Source organism: Protomyctophum bolini (assembly GCF_963924005.1).
Source record: "Protomyctophum bolini genome assembly, chromosome: 4".
NCBI classification, from domain to species: Eukaryota; Metazoa; Chordata; class Actinopteri; order Myctophiformes; family Myctophidae; genus Protomyctophum; species Protomyctophum bolini.
The window spans coordinates 5,904,575-5,916,169 of record NC_137865.1 but is presented as its reverse complement, the minus strand read 5'-3'; the positions used below and the strand labels follow the sequence as shown (position 1 = coordinate 5,916,169).

The following is an 11,595-nucleotide window of genomic DNA, read 5'->3' as shown; positions in this document are numbered from 1 at the left end:
AGGTTAACTCTGAGAGCATACACATAACCCCCCTTCTCATAGAGGCTGGAACCCAATTTGGTGTTTTAAGCATTATGTTATACTTTTATAAAAAAAATAGAAGACCTACAAGCTCGTAGCGCGGCACTCTGTGCACTATGAGCTTGTAGGTCTGCTATTTTTGAAAAATTGGAATAATATTATATTCTTTCAGAGCAAATGTTTTTTTAACTCAAATCTTTGCTTCTGGGGAGTTGCTGGAACAACACATTTTCAGATTGAGGTCGGAGGCCAAAACATGCATTCTGGTTACCGCACCACTGGTGGTGGCATCATCATCGTTGTCATCATCTTCAGCATCACCATGCCCTACACCCGTGGTTCTCAAACTTTGTCATGTCAAGCACCGCCAAATTAGTAGGCCTATATGTATTTGTCCGCAGACCTCCCATATGAAAATACTTTGTGCCAGGGACCTCCCATAGCGGCCTACAAGATTTGTGTTGGCTAGTTAAAATATAAAGAATAAAAATAATAGGCCTACCAAATTATTTCACTTTAAAAAATAAAATATTTTTTCTCTTGAAAATAGCCAATGTAGGCTAAAAAGTATAGGCTAGTTATTATGGGCTTGTTTTCATAGACCTGCGGTTGCTTGTTTCTCTCGTGAACTCTGGCAACACTGGGGTTGAGAAGCACTTTGTCCATCACTGGAAATTAAGAATGAAGTTACATTTTTTAATTGACTCGGTTCCATGGATAAATATTGTGAACATAGCAGATCTACAAGCTCACAGCAAGTTCGTTTTTTACTTTTGATGTAATGCCTTTTTTTGTATTAAAAAAGTTCTTAGTCCTTAAATTGTCATTTGTCACTGCACTGTCAGACTGGGACCCCTCCAAAATCATGTGGGTCCGGGTCCCGACCCACAGGTTGAGAACCACATCACGGTTACGCCACTGCTGTTGTCAAAGTTCCAATCAGGAAATAAGCTAATATGATACAGCTGCAGGGGCTGCTTGAGTTTCACCCTTCAGCGCCACAATATTAATCACGACAACATTAATGCTGTGCACGACTGCACGTGCTGCTACACAACACATGAATGAAGGGGAAACAACAACAAGAAGATGCAACAAGTAGCGAGCAGAAATACAGGTAGGCTATGTTCCAGTCCATCACCTATTCATGTTTTCTACTCTGTTTTATCGGATAAGTTATATACTATATCATTGCAATTGGCTAGCAACATTATTTCAAGTAGGCAATGAATAGACACTTCGCTTGAAATTACGAATAGCTTAACATAACATTCCATTTAACCAGCAGCAATTTACAACATGGATTCAGACAACAACAACAACAAGTAGCCACCCGGCCCACCCATCATTCCGACTGTCCACACATCCCATGAAGGTTGTCTAGTACGTGGTTCGGCCACGCACACCTAGGTAAGTGTGGTGCGTGCGTGTGAGTGTCTGTCTGTCAAAAGCTAAAATTGACAGCTGTTTTAAAGAGCTTGGAAACTATTTATAATAATCTACTTTAACTTTTATCTAAGAGTTTAACCAGCTATAGTGTACTGTAGACTAGAGTAAACCAGATGTTCTAAGTGTGTGTGTGTGTGTGTGTGTGTGTGTGTCACACAGTGTGTGTGTGTGTGTGTGTGTGTGTGTGTGTCTGTAAAGTCCTCAGTATTATTTTTAAGGCCTATTCATTCATACTCCAGTGAAGTGACCACAGAATGGGCGTGATGTGTAGTTTTCGATGGTCAACGGAGTAGAGTAGAGAACTATAGAGAATGAGATATGCTTTAATATTAATGTACCGTAGTTTTATAGGCCTATCTGAAGTGAGGTGGAGCGGTGCAGATCTCCCTACTCTTCCATTGAGACTTTACCCTGGTGTAGGTGTTGTAGGCAGGGGACAACTTTAGAAATATGCAGATACCCTTGGTAGGGGGGCACGGTGGCACGGTCGGTAGTGCTGTCGCCTCACAGCTAGAAGGTCCTTGGTTCGATTCCCGCTGGGGAAGCTGTGGGTCGCTGGGGGCGTGTTCTCTCCTCCGCGTCGAAAGGGCCTTTCTGTGTGGAGTTTGCATGTTCTCCCCGTATCCCCTATAGGGTAGGTACCCTCACAAAAACAATGCAGTAATGAAGGAGGGGAAAATAACTGGTCGGAATAATGTGCTCCTCCTTCCACGCGCTATGTCTGGCCGGGGAAACTCTCCCCTGTCAGGTGAAAAAAAGCAGCTTGGGACTCCTCATGCATAGAAGGAAGCATGAGGTCAGTCCGCTGCCCCCCCAGGTTGGCAGAGGAAGTGTTGTGCCCAGGATTACATTAGATAATTGACACTGGGTGATAAAATGGGTTGCAAAATCGTGGGATACCCTGTATACACTTATACTGTAGGTTCAGTTGGTTTGTTTACTGCGTGAGAAAACAATGTTGCACTTTAAGTTAATCATTTAGGGACCCCCCCAAATTAATTTAGACCCCCAGTTTGGGAACCATTGCAATAGACTAGTAGTCCGGGTTGTGGAGTGGGAAGTTTGGTATAGTACTCTTTATTTATTAGCCTAAAATATTGTCTATAATACATTCACGAGTTTGCTGAACGGCTGTCTGCATTGAGCAATTATTTTTATTTGGCTTTATATGTGACCCTACCATTAACATCCTAAGGCAAAAATGTCAAACTTTCCTTATGCTTTATGTAGCATGTGACAACAGTGACATGTCAAACTAGGGGGTTTTTACTTTTCAGGATTCTGAATACATTCCAAGCATTCGTTTTGCACAGAAAATACTCCTTGGGCTAAACACAGCCATAGCCACTTGCCCAAATGTGCCCAATTTATTGCTGACCTCTGTGTGTGTGTGTGTGTGTGTGTGTGTGTGTGTGTGTGTGTGTGTGTGTGTGTGTGTGTGTGTGTGTGTGTGTGTGTGTGTGTGTGTGTGTGTGTGTGTGTGTGTGTGTGTGTGTGTGTGTTTTTGTGCACAACTAATGCTTGGAATGGATTCAGAATCATGAAAACCGCCTAGTTTGACAATATTTTAATAACAAAGACTATACCAAATGTTGCACTTGAAACAAAAGAAGCCTGTTGGCTGCTATAGATCATTATTAAGCTACTGGTCTACTAGTGGCTATTGGGAAGCCACTTGTCACAATGAAACAAGCCTGCCAATACCATCATGTATAACTAATAACTATACTACTAAATGACACAACCTGGAAGTCAGTCTCAATGTGGTAGACCAATATCCTCCGTCTGTATTCATGGGAACACGAGACAAGACGGAGACGGAAGTGCAGGAGACGGCTTTGTGGCAAAGCAAAGTATAGTTTAACGAAGTTCATATCCATACACAGTATACCTATAGCTAAATCTCTGTCATATTACTATCCAGCTAAAAAAGAAGAACACAAGAACTAAAAGGAATAAGCCGTGAAACATGACTCACGTCTTACGGACGGACGGTCATGGGCTCTGTCATAAAGTGGCACACAGGCTCCTCAGCTGGCCGATTTATTGCCCCGTCTGCCACCCAGTATAAACACACCTGGGTTGCGGGGTCGATTCTCCACGCCCACTCGGGTTACCTCCGGGCCCGGCCTGGCGCCCTGCCACGCTAAGCCCTCCTAGGTGCCCCGAACGTGCACTTCGGCAGGTTGATATTAAATCTGATACCCAACTGGTCTGCCCTATACACATCCCAGTGTTTACACAGCACGACAGTGAAAAGCCAAGGGGGCTGCGAAACCCATCGAAACCCGAACAGAGAGCGTTGTTGTCCTGTTACCACCTGTTTACGTTGTGACTGAAAACAAATGTATTTTGCTGCAAAGTGTCAAAAGAGTGATTTTTTTTTCCTCATATACTGTTGCGCAGTGGTGGTAAGGTAACTCAGTATATTTACTGAAGTGCTTAAGTTTTTCTTACTCCACCTACATCTCAAAGGCAAATATTGTACTTTTACTATTGTACTTTTATTTTAAAACTTTAGTTACTATTTTCTTTTAGTAAATTGATGCCGTCTTAATGACTGTTTTTACACTTGCTGAAAATAGCTGACGAAATCAATATATTCAGTTTTAGTCATCATAGCTTAGTTTTCATTTAGTTTTCCTCAATCCTCAAAAATCGTGAAAATATGCCGCAAATCTTTGAATATATATTCTTTCAGAGTGAACGTTTTTAACTAAAATCTTTTCTTCTGGGAGGGTCCCTGGAACAACATATTCTTAGATGGGGTTGGCGGCCAATTACATATATTTTTGGCGGTCTTTGACATGAAATAGTTTGAAAACCACATGCGTTTTTCAGAAAACTGTCAGGATTTAGAAGACATTTGTAGAATCGTCCTAAGGTCTAAATGGGTTAAACACTAGAGGGTGCTTAGTAAATGTAATGCCTACTATTATTATGTCAGTTGTCAGGGTGGGGGGTCCCCAGTTCAAATAGGGCGGTCGTGGCCTGAAAGGTTTGGGGAACCCTTGATGGGACAGTGGTTCTCAAACTATTCTGTCCGCGACTCCTAAAAAAAATCATATTTGAACTGGAGACCCCCTAAAATAATCATTTTTGAACAGGGAACCCCCACCCTGGCAAGCACTTGGAATTGTAGGAGTTGAGGCATTATATTTTATTTGTTTATGAAAAAAAAATTGCCAATCTTGTGAGCTTGTAATTGGCTATTTTCACATCTTTTGCCACTTTCTTTGGTAATATTTTACAATTTAGCCAATGTTTCTAATATAGTTTGATTACTTTTGACACGGTATTGTTATTGATTTTCTAATCTTGTTGCGTGAGAATTCAATGTTGCACATGATCTTGAGACCCCCCTCCCTCATTTGGGGACTCCCCCTGGGGATCCCGACCCACATTTTGAGAACCACTGCCTTAGGAGACCCTCATGGTCAACTATTATATAGCGTTTTAAGTGCTTAACTACTTTCTCTCGTAGCTCCCCGGCATCTCCTGTTCCCATGATGGAGACGGAGTGCTTTGCAGGAATTGGTCTACCACATTGAGACCTGACTTCCAGGTCATGTCATCGTCGGTACAGTAACATAACATGGCAGGCAGGCCAGGCTCGTTGGTGCCCGTGGGACCGCGACCAGTTGTCACTTCCCAATGGCCACTATAGCTATAGCCACACACGGTAGCCATAAGCAGGAGTCCTGGTGGGACATGCACAGACATGCTGTTCTTCTCGCGTCGACGTCAATCACTGCTGCTAACTGTCCCCACCACCCCGGACACCCCCCCACCAGGGGGTATATGAGGGGAGACACAGAGAGAGAGGTTTTTAGAAGCCATGTGTTGCCATGTCTGCTTGTTATTGTAAGCGAGACTTTGGGCTTGTAGTTTGTAAATATTGGTAGTTATATTGGTTTTTGTGGCTTATTTCTAAGTGTGTGCTTATTTGGGCCTTGCTTTTTTAATTGGGGATGGAGCTCGTTTTCTATTGATAAACGAGCTCCTTATTGATCAAGTTTATCGAGCCGGGTTCTTATCGAGCCCACTATTATTTTGTTCAAGGACGGGAGATAAAATACAGTACTTTTCTAACAGACGGAAGGCAATTGAAAGTGCCATTTTGTTTACCCGGACTGCAGCGCTGGTTGGCAGGTATCTATCAATACACTTTTTAGACCGACATGTTTGTGCCAGCATGGACGATTTTACATTTATTTCTTGATCACTTTTAAACATGTGACGTCATCATGGGCCTCTATGCTCGATAACGGGCTCGATAAGCCCAAAGCTTATCGATAACGGGCTCGATAAGCTTAATTGTTATCTGATTTCTTTTCTCCATCCCTATTCCTAATGTTGTTTAGACCAGTGGTTCTCAAACATTAAATGTTTGACAAACCAAAACATAATTCATTCAGGGGTTTCCCTTGACATGACACATTTTGTCATGTCAAGGGAAACCCCTGAATGAATTATGTTTTTGTTTGTGGACCCCATCTGAAACTATCTTGTGCCAGGGACCCCCCATATAATGTAAAAAAAATATAGATATATTCCAAATAGTTATTTTTGAAAATAGCAGATCTACAAGCTCTCAATGCGTCGCAATGTGTTGTGAGTTTATAGATCTGCTATATACCGATGCATATAGGTTTCTTTCAAGTGGTTAAAACTGATAGAGTTGCTTCTTTCGAGTTTGCTTATTGCTCTCGCAAAATCTGGCAACACTGACAGAGAGGTTTTAGAAGGTGGCAGTGGATGTAGATTCCAGATGATCTTGGTGCTCACCCCCCCCCCCCCCCCCCCACCCCCCCCCCCCACACACACACACACACACACACACACACACACACACACACACACGCTGTCTGTCATTACAACTGTGTATTGCTGACACAGCAGTTGTTGTGTTTCAGTTATCTCAATTCAAACTAGGTTTGTTGTAGTAGTGTCTTCAGCGCAGTCCCTATTTTGGGGCATGTCTTTATAGGCGAGACGTAAAACAAAAAATATCATAACATTTCAAAAGTTATAAAGATAAAAATAATCTCACAATACAACACATTGTATAAGCTAAGGGAAGTAAAGGCAATGCATGTACTGTACATTTCAAGACCATTTAATGTGCTTTACACACAAGCCCTAGTGCGCACGCAGACACGCACGCACGCACGCACGCACGCACGCACGCACGCACGCGCGCACGCACGCACGTGGTTTATATGTGTTCCTAATGGTGGGCGTGACTGATAGTCTTTGGCCAATCAGCTTTGTTTGATAGGTGTGGCTTACTTAGCCATTGTTTCACTCTGTCCAATCAGAATCAATGGGTGTGTGTTCTATTGTTCTGGATTTTTTTCAGTTGTGGTTTGGTTTTAGTAGAGACCAAATGTCTCTAATGGAGAATCAGTAATAATTATAAAAGACTTATCTCCGGTTTCCAGGTACTAGCTCAGGGGGTCTGTGAAACTCATACTGTTAGTGGAGTATAGGAGAACCACCGTGCACTCGTTGCACTGCAAGGAATAAATGCAAGGAATAAATGCATTCGCCATGTATCCGAAGGAAGTCTGATCCAATCACTTTTAGATTTCTCCAGTTTAATCCTGAGTTTAAGTTTTTTAGTGTTCAAGATCTAATTTTAGGCATGTTTAAGCCTCGAGGAAAATCCGTGTTGAGGTTCTTAATCCACTGTTTTTCATTAAAACGTCTTTGTCCTACTGTCCAGTTAGGATTGTGTTGAAGTCCAGCGCATTTTAGAGCTCCAATGCCGTGCGCCATAAAATGTTGCACCAATCTTGTGGTTGTCTTTTTGGCATTGTTAATATTGTATCTGTGTCGTCCCAGCCTAGTACCTATTGTTTTACCTGTCTCTCCGACATATTGTAAACCACATTTTTCACATGTGATTAAATAAATGCAGTTGCTGGTTCTGGCTGTTATTTGTTGTTTAATCTCCAAGACGCGTTTTGTGGTTCTATTTTTTACTAATTGTTTGGGTTTGAAGTATTCTGGTCCCTGGCGTGCTGGTGTGTTGATTTCTTTTAGCTTGCTGTGTACTAGATAATCTTTAAGGTTTTTATTTTTTCTGTAGGCCGATATAATTTTATAATCTTTTAGAAGATCGTCTGTTCGGTTCTCAAAATTCCTTTTTATTCTGTTGTTGGCTAGTGTGCTCTGTGTTGAATAACTGGTTATCAGGGCCAATTTGGGGCCTGTATCTCGCACTTTTATTTCTAAGAAGGTTTTTTGGGCTTTCCGGAGGAAGGTCCTAGTGTATCCTCTTAGTCTGAGGGCATTAAATAGAGTTTTACAAGCTATTTTGAAATCACTTCTTTGCGTGCAAATCCTATGGAATCTTAGTAGTTGTGATTTGACTATTCCTGTGTAGGAGTGTGTCGGGTGGAATGACGTTTTGTGTAATAGGGCGTGAGTGTCTGTTTCTTTAAAGAATACTTTTAAGTCTAGTTTCCCATTTGTGTTAAAGTTTGGGCCCTTGAAGATTGTTACATCAAGAAAGTCAATCCTTTCTGTGTGTGTCACATATTTTATCGTTATGGATCTATGATGGCTATTTAAAACATCAATAAATTCCTGGAATTCTTCTTGGCTATGTTCCCATATTCCAAATATATCATCTAGAAATCTATAGTAATGTGTCGGTTTAAGTCTGCATTTTTCTAGTGCGGTCTGTTCCCATATGCTCATGTAAATGTTTGCATAAGATGGTGCAAATCTCTTTCCCATGGCCGTGCCTTTGATTTGTAAATAGAATTTGTTGTTAAAGGAAAAATCATTCTGGGTTAGATTTAAGTCTAGTAATTGGAGTATTTCCTCCTCTGGTCGACTTGTGTCTGGGTATTTACTAAAGACTTCCCTGACTGCTTGGAGTCCTGATTCTGTTTCAATGTTTGTGTAGAGGCTGTCTATATCTATTGAAAATAGAAGGGCCTCCTTTCCTACTTTAATAGCTTTAATTTTGTCCACAAAATCGTAAGTGTCTTTTATAAAACTGGGGTGTTTTATCGACAGTGGGTTCAGGAAATATTCAATAAACTCTGCTGTCTGATACGTCTCGCTGCCACAGTCCGACACAATTGGTCTCCCGGGTGGAATTTCATATGGTATTGTCCATGAATCCGGGCTTTTGTGTATTTTTGGTAAAAGATAAAATATCCTAGCCCGTGGGCTATCTTGTCCTATTAAGTATTGGTGTTGTTTGGCGTTTATGTGCCTTTTGTCCTTAAGACTGTTTATGATGGCTATGGCCTTCGTAGCTGTCTGCATGTAAATGGGTTGGTCTAATTGCCTATAATGGTCCTGATTGTTGAGCTGTCTCTCACCTTCTAAAAGGTATTGGTGTCGATCCATAATTACTATGCAGGAGCCTTTGTCTGCTGGTTTGATAATGATTTGTTTGTTGTTGATTAGTTCCCTAAGTGCCCTGGTTTGTTCTATTGTGAGATTATCTTTTTCCTTAATGTGTCCTGGTATGCGTGTTACCGTATTCATGTCCTTCTGCATCAGTCGTTTAAGACTGCTTGGGATTAAATTCTCAGACGGTTCCCAGCTTGATTTTGGTCGAAAAGGCAGTATCTCCGTTCCTTGGTCCATTCCAAAGTGTGTAGCTAGTTTCAATCTGCGGTGATACTGAGAAAGGTCTTTCTTTAACCTGTTGGTTTGTTGTTTATAGATATCCAGTGTCGGGACAAAGGAAAGTCCCTTTTCCAGCAGTTCGGTCTGGTGTTGATCTGGCTGGAAGTAATGGGACAGATTAATTATGTTTGACTTGCCCCCCCTCCTTTCTGGGTTTATGGGGTCTATAAGTTTAAACTAGTAAGCCAATTTACAAGCATTGCTTTGCCTGTCTCTGTTGTCCAATGTACGTTATCAGGAACCACTTTAAACTCCCTGTCATCCAATTTAGGGAGGTAATTATAGGTAAAAATATTGCGATTTAGCTCTCTCATGTTATCCTTATCCTTTATTGAGAAATTAGTTGAGTAGTTGACTAAAGGGACATGGATACTTGCAGTTGGGAAGGCGTTCTGTGCTGCTGCGATGGCCTCTCTCAATGCCCTCTGCGCTTGTTTTGGAGCGTGGCCTCTCTCGTTTATCCCAACCGACAGGATGCAATAGGCTACAGTGGTGTTGCTCGGTATCCTCTCTAGTAGGGCCTTCGTATGTTGGAAGCCCATTCCTGGGTAGCAATCCACTTGCAGATCTGGTCGTGTCAGAGATGGAAGTTGGCTCATGTTTGAGTCTCCTATGATGAGGATGCTTTTCTTTGGGAATAGTCTCCAACGTTGGTTCTTCTTCCCGGTGTTGATGTGTTTGTAGACTTCCCCTGGGGTCCTTGGCTCGTCTATTTCTGGTTCATCTGATTCCTTTTCTCCGTTCTCTCCTGGGTCTGTCCTGGTCCTCCTAGGGGTTGCTTCTGTGTCCTGGGTCCGGTCCTGTGTAGTCTTCTTCTTTGTTGGTTCCGTCCTGTTGTGGTCAGTCCTCTGGGGTTTTGGCGTGCCATTTGGATTGGCTCTCCTACTTCGTGTTTGCCTCTGTGGTGGGCTCTTCTGTGGTGGTAGGGTCAGGGAGGGGAACTCTACTTCCGATAGATCCGTTCTAGGGGGGACCTGTACTATGGTTGGTAGTATTGTCTTGGAAATAAGTATGGTGGGGAACATGGGGGGGGTCGAGGTCAGAGAGGGTGGGGAGAGGGGGGCAGTGGATACACAAGGGGGGGGGTTTTTTGGAGAACGATGGGGAGTGGATATAGGTATATCAGGATCAGAGGAAGGAGGAGGAGGGAGGGGTGGGGGTAAAGTGGGAATAGGCAGAGAGACAGTAGTAGGAGGGGGAGGGGTAGAAATGACAGTTCTATTTGATCTGAGCTGTGTGATCATCAGTTGAGCTTTGTTTATCTCCAAATGTGTTAGTCTTTTCCCTAAGTTTTTTCTAGCCCATCTGATTGCTATGGTAAAGGCTTTTTTCTCCTCGTCCTCTGTTAAGTTATCTGTTAACTCTTGTTTGGTTGTGTTTAAGACTGTGGTGTAGTGTTCTTCTAAGGCTAAGATGGTTGTGTGACACCAGTGTCTGGATATCCCTTCGAGTAATAGGGTGGTTTTAGCCGTTGGTAGAGCTGGTTTTATCAAATTTATGAGTTCAAGGGTTTTCCTTGCTATACTCGCTGGTGGTCTGCTAGAAGAATTTACATTCTGCAGATGATGTGTACTTATGATCAATTTGTTCATGGTTCTGATGGCTTTTAAGAAGTCACCTCTTTCTGTGTGGTGTGTGTGTGTGTAGGTATGTGTGTTGTATCTTACGGGACCCGATCGGGTCTGGTGTTGAGGTCTCTCTCCGGCTCTTGGGTGAGGTATTGACTGCTGGTTTTGCTGTCTCTTGTTAACCCAAGGTTGGTTCTGTCTCCGGAGGACCTGTGGTCTGTGGTCAGGCCGTTGGTTGTGTGGAATTCCCTGTGACTGGTGGGGAGATCTCTGTCTGGGTCTGTTCTTCAACCAGGGCTCCTCCAGTCTAGGGTGGAATTCTCGCCTGTCTTCCGGCGGTATGGTGTTGATTCTCTCCTGGTGATATGGCTGGTTTCCAGCCCATCGTCCCGGTGGAGGGTCTCGTCGGTGTGGCCCGTCCTCAGGCCATGTAACTTCCGTGGTTCTGCGGTGGTCTCTCCATTGGTTCTTCTGATGCATGCTATAGCTATTTCGGACTGGTATTGTCCTTCTTCAGGCAGGATTGATTCTGTTAGAAGAATGATTAGTTGTGCTGAAACCCTGGTTTATATGTGTTCCTAATGGTGGGCGTGACTGATAGTCTTTGGCCAATCAGCTTTGTTTGATAGGTGTGGCTTACTTAGCCATTGTTTCACTCTGTCCAATCAGAATCAATGGGTGTGTGTTCTATTGTTCTGGATTTTTTTCAGTTGTGGTTTGGTTTTAGTAGAGACCAAATGTCTCTAATGGAGAATCAGTAATAATTATAAAAGACTTATCTCCGGTTTCCAGGTACTAGCTCAGGGGGGAATTAAAAGATTTCAGTGCACTGTGCCTACACATGTCGCGACCGCAGGTCGCGACATGTGTAGGCACAATGCAAGGAATAAATGCATTCGCC

At 42.8% G+C, this 11,595-nt stretch overlaps 1 protein-coding gene across 1 annotated transcript in view; it reads left to right on the top strand.

Annotated features, from left to right (window-relative positions):
* Positions 1–1,055: 1,055 nt before the first annotated feature.
* Positions 1,056–11,595, top strand: part of LOC308314374 (voltage-dependent calcium channel subunit alpha-2/delta-4-like) — a 236,686-nt gene continuing 226,146 nt past the window's right edge. The window contains exons 1-2 of the mRNA XM_080761976.1: positions 1,056–1,138; positions 1,310–1,431. The gene's annotated coding sequence lies outside the window, so the exon portion shown is untranslated. The remainder of the gene's footprint in view (positions 1,139–1,309; positions 1,432–11,595) is intronic.